Source organism: Narcine bancroftii, chromosome 1 (assembly GCF_036971445.1).
Source record: "Narcine bancroftii isolate sNarBan1 chromosome 1, sNarBan1.hap1, whole genome shotgun sequence".
Taxonomy (NCBI): Eukaryota; Metazoa; Chordata; class Chondrichthyes; order Torpediniformes; family Narcinidae; genus Narcine; species Narcine bancroftii.
The window spans coordinates 266,566,065-266,583,789 of NC_091469.1; the positions used below are offsets into that span (position 1 = coordinate 266,566,065).

At 37.3% G+C, this 17,725-nt stretch overlaps 1 protein-coding gene across 8 annotated transcripts in view; it reads left to right on the forward strand.

The window, feature by feature from the left end:
* The window catches only part of LOC138742820 (ethanolamine kinase 1-like), a 369,247-nt gene that overhangs the window by 25,461 nt on the left and 326,061 nt on the right, over positions 1–17,725 (forward strand). The window lies entirely within an intron of this gene.

The window sequence follows — 17,725 nt, forward strand, 5'->3', positions numbered from 1 at the left end:
TTAAGAATTTAAAGTAAAACCACAGGGGAACAGCCTCCCATTTAAGCTTCTTTGCTAATACGGATTGGCAATATTCAGCAAGTTTCCCACCATGATCAGGAGCCCACAGAAGGAAATAGGTGAATTTGGGCAAGTTTGCCGAAATTGCAGTGAGGTGGCAATGTGTTCTTGCAATGATTTCAGATAGTTATTGTCAGAGTGCAAACATGACATTATATGCAACCCTGAGATTCTTTTTTTTTCCTGCCAGCAGGGCAGAATTACCACTTATCGCTGGTGCGGAAAAAAACTGTACTCAACCTACCATATAAATAAAGAAAGAAATGTAAACAAACGCGGATTGTGCAATACAAAGAGGAAAACAGTCAATCAAGTGCAAAAGAGTCCTTAAATGAGTCCCTGATTGAATGGCGGAACCAGCTTGACGGACCAGATGGCCTAATCCTATATCCTAATCCTAATTCTTTTGTTCTTATATTAATATTGAAGTGGGAAAACCAGGCCAGGCTCATTTCCCTCTATAAGGACTTTCTAAGTCGGACTATCTGCATTCTTTTACAAAAAAAAACCCCACTTGGACGCACTTCACAAATTCTGCTCCAAGACTCTAGCAAAAAGGAAATCCAGGTGAATAACTGAGAAATGAAACTCTCCCACTACAACATCCCTGTTGTTTTTTAGTCTTTCCAGAATCTGTTTTCCTACCTGTTGGCTAAGTGGCTAAGTATAACTCTAGCATAGTATTAACAACAATTTTGAGGCAACATGGATGAGCCCTCCAACACCTCTTCTCAGAGTGCGGCTGTGACATTCTCCACAATAATTTGTATAATACCCCACTTCTTTTACATCTCCCACTTCTTTTACATCGCCCTCTATCACATCTGAATTCTTGAAACCCCGGAACATTGAGTTGCCAATCCTGCCCCTCTCTCAACCAAGTTTCTGTAGTAGCTACAATAGAAAAGTTCATCTGTGCTACCCAAAATGCTTCTTGCATTGAAATAAACACACTTCAGGCCATCGAATCACTGTGTTCATTAACTTGACCCTAACTACCCCTTCTGTCAGATTTACCTGATCTTTAATTTACCCTTAGGTTCTCAGGTTCTACTTGAGCCAACACTGTGAAAGAAGGTGAACGACTTCACAAGCACTCCTTCTTCTTTAACTTTGCTGCCTCACACCATATGCCAATACTAGCATTTGGGATGCAGCAATGACATTTATCAAATAATCAAATGAAATTTATATTTTCCTTTACATGCAACAATTAGGTTAAATCACTGCAGCAAGTAGATTCAGTGAAGAATCATATTCATTGTACAGATTCTCTGTGAGTAGTTACCTGATTTGAAAATAACAGACAGCAATCAAATTGTGCATGAGAGAGGCAGTCAAATTGTTCTCATTCTGGACAAAAATACTGATGATGCAAGAGGAAACCGTGAATCATCATAATTTGACTAGGCAATGAGAAAAAGATTTTCAAAAATCCTGCATTTATAGTTTGTGCAGATAAAGTTTTAACATTGTGGGAAGAAAACGGAAGGGTGGCATGGTTCGCGCAGCAGTTAACACAAAGCTATTACAGTGCCAGTGAGCAAGTTTCGAATCCGGCACTGTCTGTAAGGAGTTTGTACATTTTCCCCACGTCTGCATCTGTTTCCTCCTGGTGTTCCGGTTTCCTTTCATTTAAAAAAAAACATTCAATGGTTGTAGGGATTTTTGGGTGGCATGGGCCTGTTACCTACTATATGCCAAAAAAAATTAAAAAAAGAAACAATTTCAGTGTTCTGGCTCTCATAATCTGAGGAAAATAATTACTTTTTCAGGTAAAGAAGAATTGGGGTCACACAGTTAGTGTAGTGGTTAGCGCAATACTATTAGAGCACCAGTGACCCAGATTGGGATCTGACACTGTCTGCAAGGAGTGTGTACATCCCTCCTGTAACTGCATGGGCTTCCTCCAGGTGCTCACTTTCCAAGTGTAAATAGGCAGTTGGCGTTGACTCAGTGGGTTGAAGGATCTGTCTCTGTTTGATTCTGTACATTTCTATGAATTAGAATGGGGAGAATAGAAAGAACAATTACCTGTGAACCAATTCCAAATCTTCGAGGACTAGCATTTTTAGAAGCTCACAGAATGAAAAAGTACATAGTATTGGGCTAGTAATTTGATGTTCTGTTTAATCATTTGTGAATTTGAATTTAATAACATTTATAAGAAAGAAAAACCTTACTACTACCGGTGACTATGAAGATCTTGTTGTACACTCCCAAATCATTTACTAATGTTCACTCGGAAAGAAAACCAATCATCCTTAAATTCACTCTTAAATTCTGCCAAACTCACTGCGTAAGCCATTTGGTTGCATTGAACTGCCACTAAATACAGTGTAAAAATTAAAAAAAAACCAGATCAGCTGGCAACATCCCAAGTATTGGATTTAGATATGAGAAAAGCACATATCTCTACAATGTCTTTGTTACCCCCCACAAAGATCATGACAAAATTGAGCAAGCTGTCTATTACCTAGTCAAGTAGCAACTTTAAGCAACACTAATCACAGAATCGTTACTCACAGGTCAGACCAGCTAAAGCTAGTGGATATTTTCTCTAAAGGATATCATTGAACCAAGTGTTTTATTTTTAATATGATAATACTTTACGATTGTTTTCACTGGTACAAGGATTTCCTTTGAATGTTAATTCCTTACTGCAGTTGTGAGAGATTCAAATTCATGAAAACTGATCAATGATAAAGGCTATTGCATCCTAGCCTAGTTACAGCTATCAAGTTGCTGCCTCAGGCCAGAGACTTTACCTGTAAGGGCAAGAGCAACAAGTGCAGTGAAATATAGTCACCTGAAGATTCTTCTCTGAACCAAGTGTTCTTCTGACTTGGTTATCCATTAACATTGGCTTTTTTTTTTTACGGCAGAGTCAAAGCCCTGGAATTTTCTGCTCAGCTACAATGTGGGAATACCCTCACCAATATACCACCTCCCCACCAGCTTCTGAAGGATGGGTAGAGATGGACATTGAATATATGTGTTAGCCATATTCCATAAAATTAAATAAAAAGTAAATGGTAGAGTATGTAATGCCAAACTATGAGGACCATGAAGAGCACAACAGTTGACCACTCTTCGAACGATAGAGTGGCATCTCAACACGAAACAATGAGATGATCAGGATGGTTCATCCAAGGAATGAATAAATATTAGTCATTCCAACCAATGTCATATTGTCATACTTAGTGCAAGGGATGACCCTCACAAATGAACATTTTCACAGCACAAGAGAACCAATGAAGGAAAATCAGTCAGAATGTTCATGTTTTAAGTTAAAATAAATATTGTGTCCTCCCAAGAGTCCTGAATGAGGGCCCACCTTTATTTTAAGGGATCTAGTGTCACATTAGCATTTGTTCACATTGTTGTAAGGTGTCCCTTGGGGAAAAAAAACATAGTTTTAAAGAAGATGAAAAAGACTCTAGAATCCCATGGAAACTTTATTTTTTCATGATCCCCTTCTATAGCACTGTATATTTAAATTGTGTGGAATCATCTCAGTTACTACAGATGTCTTATATACAGAGGAACCTTGGACAAAGCCGAAGAACTCTCTCGCAAAGCAGTCCTTGTCTCAGCTTAGTTCCTTTCACATCTACCTTCCACTGCCTTGGGTGCCATGCGTAGTGAGCGCTGGTGATCTCTGGTTCTGTGGATACCTAATGGATCACTGTTTCTTGGGTTTTCAAATTAGCAAATATGCCAACAGCAGCACATGATGGCATGTGGTGGGAGAATACAAAAATGGATCCACTGGAGTACCTAAAGGTTCTGAATTTTATTTTCAGTAGATTAGGGAACTGCTCATTTGCTATACTTCATTTTTCCCTCTTGATCATCTTGCTGGTTAACATTTGCAAGTCCAAAGGCATTAGCCATGTCAAGTCATAGTTATAGCATAGAAAACAGGCTCTTCTGCCCACTGCATCCATGCTGACTGTTTTGCCCATGTACACTAATACTATTGCCCAAATTCAATCCATATTCTTCCAAGCCTGTCCTATTCAAATGCCTGAATAAATATTGAACAAAGTAATTGTAGCTGATTCTAACATCTCCTTTGGCAGTGTGTTACGGATGTCAACCACTCTCTATGGTAAAAAACTTTTCCATCAAATCCTCTTTAAAATTCCTTCCTCTCATCTTAAACATGTACCATCTTGTTTTTGATACCCTTACCATGGGAAAAAAATCTGAATATCAATATCTATGTCTTTCATAATTTTATATACTGTATCTCCAATAGGTCACTCCTTCACATTAGAGAAAATCTCTTGCCATAACTAAAGTACTTCAATTCAGAGTTTCTAGTGAATCTCTTCTGCACCAATTATTCTTGACTCTTCAAAAATTTAAAAAATTGAACCCACCATTATCAGATTTCTGCTTTAGATGTGGTCAGGAAGTTGATTCTTTTTTGCATTCTACTTGGAAGTGTCCTAGGATAAAAATCTTTTTGGTTAGAGGTAGGGAATTTTTTGGAGAAAATAATAAAGGTTAAACTCCAACAGGATCCGATGTTATTTTTATTGGGTAATTTCAAAGTGATGAGACCTAAATTGAGGTTAACTGTGTATCAAATTGAATTTTTACGGGTTGCTTTAGCTGTTTCCAGGAAGTGCATAGCCATTACTTGGAAATCAGATACAGATTTAGGGATGGAGAGATGGCATGCTGAACTACATAGCTGCATTCTACTTGAGAAGATAACATAATTCATGTAATAAATATCAATTATTTTGGAAAATATGGAGCCCATATTCACAATATGTTGGTTTGAAAATTTGAGGGACTATCTGAAAGCCCATCCTGTTAGTAACCCCCTGCTCCATTATTAGTATTGAGGTGTCATGTTTTCTTGACATTCTCCAGACTTCCTTTCTTTTTCTTATACCGTTTTTCTTTTTCCTTTTGGTATATTCTGAGGGGGGGTGGTTTACATATTTACCACATGTATAATTTTGGTAGTTTTATTGAGTATGTATATATTGATGTGGTTTTAAATTTCTTAAATAAAATATATAAAAAAGCACATCATTTGTTTCTATTCTAACTTTTGCCTATAATAATGCATTAAATATTCGTGTCTCAACAGATTGAGTTCAAATATATAATTGACAATATAAAGCAACATTGAATGTGAATCATGGAGAAATAAATTCTTTCTGCTTTTCTGTGCAAATATTTGAACACAGGCCATGTTATTGATTGAATAAATTTGGTCATGGTAAGGTTAGTTCTGATCCAGAGCAAAGGTTGCCTTGCTTTATATCCTAAGTTTGCAAAGTAGGGTCAGATGATACCCCAGCAACTTGCAAATAAATATATTTGTCTTTCACACTGGCCTGTATTCAAGTCCACTGAGCAGGATTTCTAATCTACGTGCTCCAAACATTTACTCCCATTTTGAAGGAGTGAACATTTGGCTTCATCTGATTTGCTGATTGAAACCTCACAGAATGCTTGTGGAGCAAAGGTAATTATGATTGCATCGATACTTTCCCAAATCTCTTTTTATGGGAATGGGGATTTATTTATCATGATTATTTATGAGAAAACATTGAACATTCAATCCTTTTAATAACTGAAACAATTTTACAATAAATCTCAACAAAACATTTTTTGTTTGGAAGGCTTAAGGAACAAGGAATATGATTTTCCATTCATGTTATTCTGCACCAGTAGTGTCATTTATATATTTATATATACTGGTTGCTAGATATTGCAGTGTGCAATATCAATACAGTACATAAAAACACGTAACATGTTGTAGTGCATTACTTTGTAAGGTTAACAGAAATAACTTTAATTCTCTGCAGGCATATCAGGTTTCAAAATATTTATTCATTTTTTTGATTACAGTGGATAGTAAGTTGGTGGATGGTACAAAAAGTGGTGGTATAGTAGACAGAAGGATGGCTGACTCAGATTACAGCAGAATCTAGATCAACTGGGGAAGTGGGCAAATGAATGGCAATAGAGTTTAACTCAGACAAGTGTGAATATTTGTAATTTGTTAAGTTAGATGACAGAAGGACTGGCACAACAAATGGCAGAGCCTTGGAGAGTGTTTTAGAAAAGGGAAACCTAGGATTAAAGGTATATAGTTCCCTGAAAGTGGTGATATAGGTAGGGTGGTGAACACTACCTATAGGGTGGTGAAGAAGACCTTTGGCACACTTGTCTTCACCCATCAGGGCACTGAGCATAGGACTTGAGAATATCACATTACAAGATGTTGGTGAGGCCATGTTTATTGTAATGTGTGTATTTCTGGTCACCCAGATATTGAAAAGATAACACTGAGCTCTAAATGGTGCAGAAACAATCCATGAGAATGCAACCAGGAGAGGCTGGTACTTCTTTCCCTGGAACATAGGAAGCTGAGGGGTGATGTTATGGAGGTACCTAAAGTCATAGGAAGAATAGATAAATCAGATTCAATTATCCAAAATGGAAGGCATTGTTTTAAAGTGAGAGGGAAAAATTTGAAAGGGACCTCAGCACCTGGCTCCTGGATGTAAGGCCTATTTCCAACCTGTGACACTCAGGCCATATGAAATTACACTTCAAGCAACACTGAGAATCAGTTTCTTCATAAACAATAGTTTAAATCACTGTGCCATTTGTCAGTACCCACTCTCTTTGCAATGTTACTTGATGGCTGGTGTGATTTCTACTTTGACTTAGGAAAGACAATCTCATTACGGAGATTTCAGATGTTGGTACGTGATGCAAAAGAAGTGCTGGAGAAACTCAGCAGGTTACACAGCATCTATAGGAAGTAAAGGGTAACCAACATGTTGGGCCTAGCCCTTCATCAAGGTATGAACAAAAAGCAGGCAAGTGCTTTTCAATATCTGGGTGACCAGAAATACACACATTACTATAAACATGGCCTCACCAACATCTTGTAACGTGGGGGAAGGAGAGAAGAGAAGAGAGGCATCTGCCTTTACTGTGTGAGGCTGTGGCCTTTAAATTTAGCAATAATGAAAAGCAAAGTAACAAAAGATGTAATTATGCAAGTTTGACAGATTAGATAGTCGATAAAGTTGGGATTTACATTTTGCTCTATCAGTCTGGAGAAAACACACTATTGATTTCAGTCAAATAATGTTTTACCAAGCTTTACACTTTGTAATGTGTTGGGTCTGATTTGTGATTTCCATTGCAAAGGGAACTTCAATACAAAACATTGCTGTCAATAGTGATGATGGGACTCAACTAATGATACAAAGACTGCAGATAAAAACTAGTCCCATCATGGTTTGTGATGAATCAAATTCAATTAATCTGTGAAAATGATCATAAAAGCAACCAGATTATTATGAAGATGCAACTGTATTTCATCTGGCCTGCACACATCTCCAGGCTCACATGATGTGGTTGAATCTTAATACCATCTACACCACTAAAAATTGGTAACTTTGTCACACGAGCCGCACCCAAAAACACTACAGCTTTTTTTCTTCAATACAAACTAATTCTGCTATGTACTACTGTTGCTACTGGAAACGTTAAACTGCCCTTGAAAAGATATTCAAGCACCCATCTCTTCTGAATATTTGCTTGCCAAACCACTACCATCCCTTGCTTTGTTTAACTTGCTTAAAGATCAAGATACTCGTTTAAAGATCAAGAAGCAGTTTTCAGTGAGTGACAAGATAAACTTGATCAGATCCATGTTCAGCAATGTACTAAACTCCAGACCAATCTCATCGTATAATGAAAATTTAAAATGGATATGGCCAATATTTAAAGGAAAACTTGCATTTGAGGAAGCACCCTCAATGACCTTGTCAAGTTTTAACAGCTACTTACATTTTTAATGAAGTGTGATGGCGTAATCACTGTTGACATATCAGGAACTGAGTAACCAGCTTGTACTGAGCATGCTCCTGCAAACAGCTGTGTGATTTTGAGCAGATTACCTATTTTGTGTTGAGGTTTAGGTCATCAGGGCTGACTCCTTTGCTGTATAAATAGGTGGCATATGACCAGGTATCTGTCAGAAGGACCTGACTTTGGGTTAATGTCATATCTTAAAGCAAACTCCTCGAAGGGGCATTAACCTAGATATTTATGTTAAGGTTTCAGTATTAGTTCTTGAATGCAGATCCTTCGAACCCAGAGGCAAGTGTGCTGCTGCCTGATGAGGGTGAACAGTCAGAGTAGATTCCAGAGATGTAAAATCAATGATCAATTCATCTGTTGTATTAATTTTTTTTTAAAAAAGGAGCAGCTTGCAATTTTGGATTGAGTGAGGAACCTGAAAAGTAATATTGTTTGTTCATTTTCATATTGGAATACAATAGTGTGTACATATGTTTCCTTTGTGGCACTAAACATTTTGAAGGCAGATTTCTACATCAATGATTCTTACTGAAGTCAAAAACACCTTTATAAATAATTTCATAGCAAGGTGCAGTGCTAAATTTTCAGGTGTTGGAGCTCACCACAAACAGCGACAAAGAGATGCCAGAGCTGCCCCCTGAGGTGCCAAAGTAGGGCTCCTGTGAGCTCTGGCAGCACAACACCACTGGTTCATAGGTTAATTCCATATTGTAGAAGCAGATAGTTTTTATCATACCAACCCAATGGTGTGTGCACCATTTTTTTTTAAAGATATAACTGCCTCTTTAACTCATTGTAAGGATCTGGACCGTTGGCTCCATGGGGTTGAATATTTATTGAAATGTGTCAATGGAAGGTTTAAAATTGAATGTATTTGGGTCCCGAGTCAAAAAATATGTCGTCCCATTTAGCATTGTTTTACTGTATTACTTAGATGCTGCCACTAGGTGCCAGACGTTTACCATAGTGAATAAACATTATTGTGGTTTTTAAATTGCAAACATTAAGTAGGACAGTACAATATGGTAGCATTCTTCATTTGAGTTTAAAATGAGAGCTTCTGATCATTTGTGGCAATGGAACAAGTACATTGTAGAGCGTGGGCCAGCAGGTTATAAGATTTGCATCGATGTGAGCACTGTCCATTATTTTAGAAATGGAAATATATTTGCACATGAGGGAATATCAATAACGCCACAAAAGCAGATAATTAAGTTCTCACTGTTTGTGAGATCTAGCTGTGTACAAAATGACTGCTGTATTTATACACAATGATCACTGTATTTACTTACATTATGGTACAGTTTAAGTATTTAATTAAGTTTAAAGTGCTTTGCGATACACTAAAAAATGTCATATGCCTTTAACATAGAAGGGTGCATGAGAGGAGCAGGTCCTTTGGCTGAACGTGATCTCCAAATCAATCTAAAACTCTGCCACGTGCACTTGATAGATATCCTTCCATCCCCTTCGTATCCATGTTTCTATCTGGAAGTCTCTTGAATGCTGCTATTGTAGCTACATCCACCAAATGAAAATTCTTCATTTTCTGCATTTATTCTTGGACTTCTTCCCTGCTGATCTTGGTGCAGTCAGTTTTCACCAAGAAATGGCAGTTTGTTCCACACACCAACCACTCAACTGTGTAAAATATTGGCCCCATATATCTCCCTTCAACTTCCTCCCCCTTACCTGTCCTCTCGTGTGTGACACTTCTGCCCTGGGGAAAATAATCTGACTGTCCGTCCTATCAATAGCTCCCATGATTTCTTCTCTCAATTATAGTATATTACTAATGCTGCTTATTATAATTAAGACACTTCTATGAGTTACTACTTTCCACATACCAGCAAAGAAAGAAGTAATTTGAAGCAGCTAACAGAGAAAAAAAAACCTCATTGTGGATCCTGGTGCTGATTAACATGTGCTAAGTTTAAGGAATGCACAGCTGAGGGAGGTTTAGAGTAATCAGATCTCAAGCATATTAGTGAATATTCTTACCAGCTAACTCTAAATCTTTCTACCAGGAAATCATTTAGAATCAATAGCTGTCATATCACTGAAGAATGAGCACCAAGGGAACATAATGCCAATTTGAACTGCCAACATTCATACAAAACACAATAGGGGGAATAATACTGGGTTTTGTGAACTGATGAACTTTTTTTTCCTCATTTATGTTTATTAGAATCCCACTATAAGATTGAAATAGATAAAAACAAGTATGAATTTGTAATCCAGTTGCTTTTATACCATTCAAGACACATACTTTGATACTTTGCCAGTATTACTGGCAATTTCTTGCTTGCATTTTCCCTCCCATTACTTGTTCAGCTTGTGCATCAACTTGCATGGATTCACTTGATACAATAGTAACTTACAGGACATGCTGTAAAGAGTAATCAGGAAGCAAAGTTTTGCAGATGATGGAAATCTGAAAAAAAAAACTCTTTTCTCCCATATCATTTAACTGTTGAGATACTCAATGCCCACCTCAGTCATGACACTGCTAGCAGCAATATTTACTGGTGGTGTGGTCTGATCACACAGGGATCTCAGAAGTAGGCTCAGAAGAATGGCAATGCAGGCAAGGCCAAAGCTAAAACATTCAATATGACGTCCCTTTGATTTAAAATAAAAACTTAATTCATGGGTTTCTAAGACGGTCATCCCTGAAGCATTTGACATTCTCCAAGGAGATCCTTGGCTACGGACCTGTACCCAGACTGTTCTCCATGTGCCTAGAATGGTCATGTTGTTCCTCATTCTTTTTTTATTGAGGACATTTCCCAATAATCAAAGGCGATTTTGGTTATATCTCCAAAATTTCTGCTTCCCACACTTTCAGAGAGGTTTCCCAGGCATTGTATTCATGAAGAAATTATTTCATGTGCTTTGAGGACTAGGTAGTATCCAGCGCATTGTAATCAAGGGAATAGTTGGTTTATGATAGAGGCATTTCGTCTTTTGAAAGGTTTAGATAGGATGGATGCGGGTAAGATGTTTCCCTTGGTGTGTAAATCGAGCACAAGGGATCATAGTCTGAAAATTAGAGGTTATCCATATAAAACAGAGATTAGGAAGAACTTATTTACCCAGAGGGTCGTGGATCTTTCGAACTCACTGCCGCATACAGCAGTGGAAGCCAGCTCACTGGGAGTATTTAAACAAGAAATAGACAAGTATCTCATTAATGAGGGCATCAAGAGATATGGGGAAAAGGCTGGAAATTGGAACTAGTGTAGAGTAGCTTAGCGCAGACTTTTGGAACGATGGGCCTAGTGGCCTGCTTCTGTTCCTTTGTCATGTGATCTTGTGACCATATGTGCAGTCATGACTGAATACATTCTTTGCCCATAAGTGCTCCCATTAAGCACCAGTGCCTTTCAATCAACAGGAAAAAAAAATCCAGTCCAATGTTATGTGTGGGTCACAAGGAGATTTTCATAATTGCAAACACACAACGCCCTGTTTTGTCCCGCAACCAGAACTGCCAAGAGGGTTGGAACCACGGGATCAAGGAATCAACTTGCCCTAAATCCTCACACCAATGTTCTCTCCAAGCACAGCGATCCAGCCTAGGTACAATGAAAACCGGGTAATAATGTCACACATCAATGGCCTCATCCAGCATTTTTTGTACCTGCACCAATCAGGTGTTGGCCTACAGCTCACATCAAGTAGTATATAGACAGACATCATCATCATGTGCTGCTAACTCTATGATCCAGCAAACCAAGGGCGACAGTTGTTAGTGCATAAGAGCCGAAGAGCAAGACTTGATGTTGGCAATGTAATTCACTAATCGGAGCCATTGTCTGATCCCTCTGAATCTCCATGGCCACCATGCTAGATTACGGTACGTGATTGTTCCTGTGTTCAGAAACATGGAATGTGGGGAGAAAATAAATCTTTTTATTTCTGATCAGGCTTTGCCCTTCAGCCTTCTTCTTAATGCCTGTTCCCTGTGAGTAAAGGAACACCAATAATGCATTCCTATAGCAACTGAGCACAGTTTTTCCTCAAATAACACTTAACAATGAACTTTTTGCTTCCTGAACCCTTCTGAGTATATTTTATGGACTTTGAGCTGCAGATTATGAAAATCACCGTAACATTTTCCCATCACTTACCATTTTTTACAAATAATCTGCTTTTGAAATATCCTTTTTTAAGTTTACTAGCATATTGACCACAAAGCAAGCTGTTTAGGCCACTACATGCTTGCCTGTGCATGCACTCAGTGCAGGTGCTATGCAAATGTTGTCTTAGGCCTGGACGTGCTTGGAAGACATTCAAAATGTGGTTGAGAATTTTCTTGGCATCAACAGAGCACCAAACTATATCCAGCTGATGGACAACATGTTTCAAGCATACAAAACCATGAAGTACAAATCATTGAAAATTCATTTTCTGCATTTATTCTTGGACTTCTTCCCTGCTGATCTTGATGCAGTCAGTTTTCACCAAGAAATGGCGATGGAAAAGTGGTATCAATGCAACAGGAATCCATCAATACTGACCAATTATTGTTGGACGCTGACATAAGAGGCATCAGATCCTGAGTACAAATGAAAATCAGTGACAAAACATTTTTCGATCTGTTAACCTAACACAAAGCAGCAGCATTATTATGTGATTAAACATTCTAAATTGAATTTAATGTAATGTTTCTCCAACTTCCTATGTGATACAACAAATCTGACTTTATCTTTGTTTCCAGCTTGAAGTTATCCAGTATATTAATCTGATCTGATCTGTTTTTAAACTATCTAGTAAACCTGAATGTATTAACATTGTCATTTGATTTTCACTAAGAAATAATTTTCCATTGTAAAATACAGTATGGTATATCTCAATGGAAAAATATCTGATTGTGAGCCAGGATTTATTAGGACAGTGGAAACATGTGTGGAAATATTTTTCATGATTCAAATTGGTCATCTTGGACATGCAGAACCACTTCAGTTTTACATTTATTTAGAATTTTATTCAAAAAGTAAACTGTGTATGTCATTTCAGAAGTTACACAAAGAAGCAGACTATAATCAAAAAGGGAAATTGTTTTGATGGTTTCTTCATTCTTATAATTATTTACAGCCATATAACTTGCTGAGTTATCGATGTTCTTCCAGTTCTGGACTCTTGAGAATCCCCAGTAAAATTGTTTCCCAATTTAACTGTCTTCAGCTGTCAAGATCTGAAGATCTGGGATTCCTTTCCAAACCTCTCTTCTTTTCTACCAATCATTCCTCTTGTAAAACCCTATCCCTTTGACCAATTTACCTTAATTTCTCCTTTTCTAACAGTGTCAAGTTTTGCTTGATTATCCTCCTGTGAAGTATCTTGGGATCTTTTCCCATGCTGAAGGCATTGCATTAATCCCGATTGTAGTGATAGGGTGCTACCACTAGAAGGAGTCAGAGAAGGAGTGTATAGTAGCTGGGGAATGCTGCATATTGTGAATGCTGTTACAGCTTTAGTGGATTCAAGATGGATGCATTTCCTTGAGGTCTGCCTGTGTATGTTCTGTCCTTAGTGCTAGTTGCTTAGTTAATATATCTAATTGTTTTAAAAAGAACCCAATAATCACTGTTCAGTCTGAATCTGAAGAATGCAAGGTAGAATTTGGATGGTCTCATACGCCTATCCACTTGGACTATTGCACTAAAAAAAAATGACTATGCAAGTTTGTGGCAGCACCCATTTCTATAGAGGTAGGTGTACTGGTAACAACAGACATATCTATATATACCAGGAAAAAAAAGTCTGTAAGAGTGATGACAATAAAAGTTTTTGTTGCATTTTTTATTTTTAAATTCAACTACTTTCCATTAGGAGCAATTCAAATGAAACATTGATTTTAGAAACTCTGGAGGAAAATCCATTGGAGGGTAAAATATCCATCACTGTCAATTGTTATCATTTAAGTACTCATGAGTTTTATGTGTAATGCTTCAAGAAAGATATCAAACCATAGCACAGTATTTATAAAAAAGCAAAATAAAATTAACAATATTTCAAAAGCAAATTAACAGTTCTAATTAAAGTACCACAGTGGAGATAGACCAAGGTTTGCCCGGTGATAGAAGCTAGCTCATTGGCCCTTTACTTCCATGAGGTGGTATTGAGTGTAGCATCATACCAATATAACCATCTATTTTCATTTCACTGGCAATGAACCCTGCATTTGAAATGGGATTGGAAAATTGCTGCTCCATGCCTAGTACATAATATCCAGTTAGATATTATTTGGTTCTAAGGCAAATCATTAAGCAAAAATAGAAAATGAAACCAAACATGATCTTCTGTGTATTTGGACTACAACAGATTACAGGGCAAGTTAGAGGATCTAAATAAACGTCTGTTTCAGTGGTTTTTTTGTAGAATGCGGAAATCACTTCTGAATTTTTTTTGAGGGGGAGAGCTACTTGTTACATAGCAATGTGTTGTTTCTCCAAGATGATTCAATAAGGTTCCCTCTGTTCAATTTTTCAGATATAGTATTCATTATTACATTTTGCTTGATCTTGGATCCTTTATCTTACTTGCACAAACAAAATTTTAGAATTAAAAATGACAACAAATGACTAATTGCTGCCCTTTATTTAGTTGTTGACTATTGTGTTGTTATTTCTGAACTGCATGTCCAAAAATATTATTTTCTGAAGTGATGTTGGGTCTCAGCAAGATGACTCCATCTTCTATGTCTACATGCTCCATCCATAGCTCAGATTTTTACGTGACCCTTTGTGTGGCTTCCTGTGGTTCAGTTCCCTTTCAATCAAGGAGTTTGTGTCACACCAGCTGCATTGCTTATAAAGAAATATTTTTAAAGTCAATTGTGTACTTCCTGAAAATCCACTATACTGAAGTCTTTCTAGATAACTACGAAATGGGTTTCAAAACTTTGGATTTAGGTATGTCCTGTTTTGAAATATATTTTAAAATGTATTCATATGTTACATATTTTGTGAATGTTTATAGTATTATTGGCCTCTTTCAAAACTACAAATTCTTTTTTTTTTGCCACACACCTAATGTTTAGGAATTATGTTTTGTTCTTTTGTGAGAATTGTAATTTTTTCCCCTTGTTATCTCAAGGTATTTGTCACCTCATTGCTGGTCTAGGAAGGATAGATAGAGGTAAGCGTCTCCCTTTAGCAGATGGTTCATGTGCAGAAGACACAGATTTACAAATATATAGGAAGGATATGTGCAGACTTCTTTACAGAGTGGTTATAATGTGGAACTCACTATTTATATAAACAAAATAGTGGAATCAGGGCTTGCAAAGGGGAATCGGAGAAGTGTAAGTGAAAATACTTTGCAGGGTTATGGGGAAAGAAGTTCTGGGTTCTGTAATTCAATTGGTTAATGGTTCTAACTTGCTCAGTTAGCAGCCCCACCAACAGTCATAGAGCATGATGCTAAGGATTTTTTTTCCCAAATTGTCCCATTCAGTAATTTTTTTAAGTCATTGGCACTATTGACAATGAACATAAGTCCCATTTTATAATATCAATTGGAATTCGAGGGCCAAACCCATCGGGACCATTGCCTGAAGAGGGCGCACAAAATCAGTGAACCGGTGTGGACTCGAAAGGCCAACATGGCCTGTTTCCGCTCCGTAAATGGTTATATGGTTATATATTCCTCCTGTTACAGATTTGGATTCCATTTTTTGTCTTTTGCTTTTCACCCTTATGATTTCACATCACCTCACAGTGACGCAAGTAATCTAACAAAGTTCTGACTCAGCTGCTTTGATGATTAACGCTAACTGAAACAAGTACAAAGATAGCCTTCTCAAACAACCCTGGAATGACTCTTGCAAGTAGGGTTACAACACTCTTGCATTAACTGAGTGCCCATATTTTGGTGCCCCATACAATATCAGTATAGTACAGGAAATCATATTTCAGATGATCCCCGTACTGAGTTCAAAATGGGAATGTTGATCTCTGGTACATTGGGGGATTGACCTCAAGCTGAGGTAATGTTGCAGCTCCATAAAACTCTTATTAGCCACACTTACACTATTGTGTTCACTTCTGGTTGCCTCATTACTCTAAAAAAAATGTTTTTTTCATGAAGCTGTGGTAATGTTACATATCAATTCGTGGTGCTGAGCGATGCTGCGTTTATATTTTATAATCAGTCATTTTATTAACAATTCATTAAAAATAGTGTAGCTTTAATTGCATTTGGTTTATTGTATGTTTTTATCATAATGCCTGTAATTTCTATTTTACGTTCCAGTCATTACTGATTATGTTTCGGGTGGTGGTGGAGGCTGGTTCATCAGGAATATTTAAAAGACTCTTAGGTGGGAACATAAAAGTAAGAAACTAAAGGGTTATGGGGCGAGGTAAGGAAGAGTTAGATTGCTGCAGAGTAGGTTTACATTGGCTGGCCCAATGTTGTCGGTTAGGGTTAGGGTTGTACCGTAATGTTTGATGTTCCATTTTTCCTTATCTGTCAATCCATGTTAAGCTGAATAATTCCAACATTTAATTTGATCTTGAGTGAAATAATAGATACAGACCCAGAATTTTTCTGCTGGTGACACGTGCTCTTGGCTCACTATCGATTTTTAATCTTGTAATCTTATTTCAGAGCAAACATGCCAATGGGAAGTTTTGGGAAACACTGGGTGAATTCTGGCCTGGAACAAGCACTGTCACAACCAACCCTTATTAGTGAAATACAATGTTGGGTACCTTACTTGCAAAGCAGGTTTAAATGAAAAGGCATTGCTTATCCATTTAATTTAATGTCTTGAGAATGTAATCTTATCATTGTAATCTTATCAGTTATAAAACATGCTGCTTCAAAATAAACTATTACCTGTTACATTGGCTCAGAATCCACAGTCTTTGCAATATTCCTGAGTTCGCGGTTGATTAGCGAATAAACTTTGAACTCACCTGCAGTGATCCGGAAACCACAGCCTGCGAGGTGAAGTGATGAAGTGGGGGAGGAGTGGAAGTATGCATCCCAGCCACAAAACCGTTGATGGCTGGCCAAACCCCAAGCCAAGGCTTAGCCAAAACAGTCAGAACTACCAACCATTCTCCGTGTTTCTGACATTGAAAATATATTTTAAAAATTATTCATAGAAGCAAAAAATAAAACATTTAAAACATTGAGAAGTACCAAGGAATCCAAAATACTTAAACAAAATGACAATCAAAAATTAACAACTTCTGTTTTGACAAATACTTTACAAAACAAATTATGTCAGAAGTATTCACCTCTGTTGAAATTGATGGGGAAACTGTCTTTAGATCTGACAGGCCCAAGATTTTCCAGTGGATTCCTTGCCATTAATAGTGGACAGAAACCTTACACTCTCTTACTCCATCTGTTTACAGTTTTTTATTTGTTTATTTGTGTAACTGTGTACCATGTTTTTGCACAATCAATAGTGGTTTTCCTGCCTCACCTGCAGAAAAAAAGGAATCCCAGGGTTGTATGTGATGTCATGTATGTATGACATACATGTCAATAAATCTGTAATCTGAAAAGAGCTAGAAATACTGACTGAAGTTTTGGGATTTCCATACTCCACACTGATGTGGGGAAACACTGCCATTTTCATACCTAATGCAGGTCAATATTTTGGATGAGAATTCTTCACATAAAGATTTTGCTTAATGGAAGGCAAGCTCAGTCATTGATGTCTGATTAAAAAAAAAAGGTTAGGCAATGTTACAACTCCAATTCAGGGGAGAAAATGCATAGCAGAGGAGAGGAGTAGAACAAAGAAAATAAACATAAAAAGGGA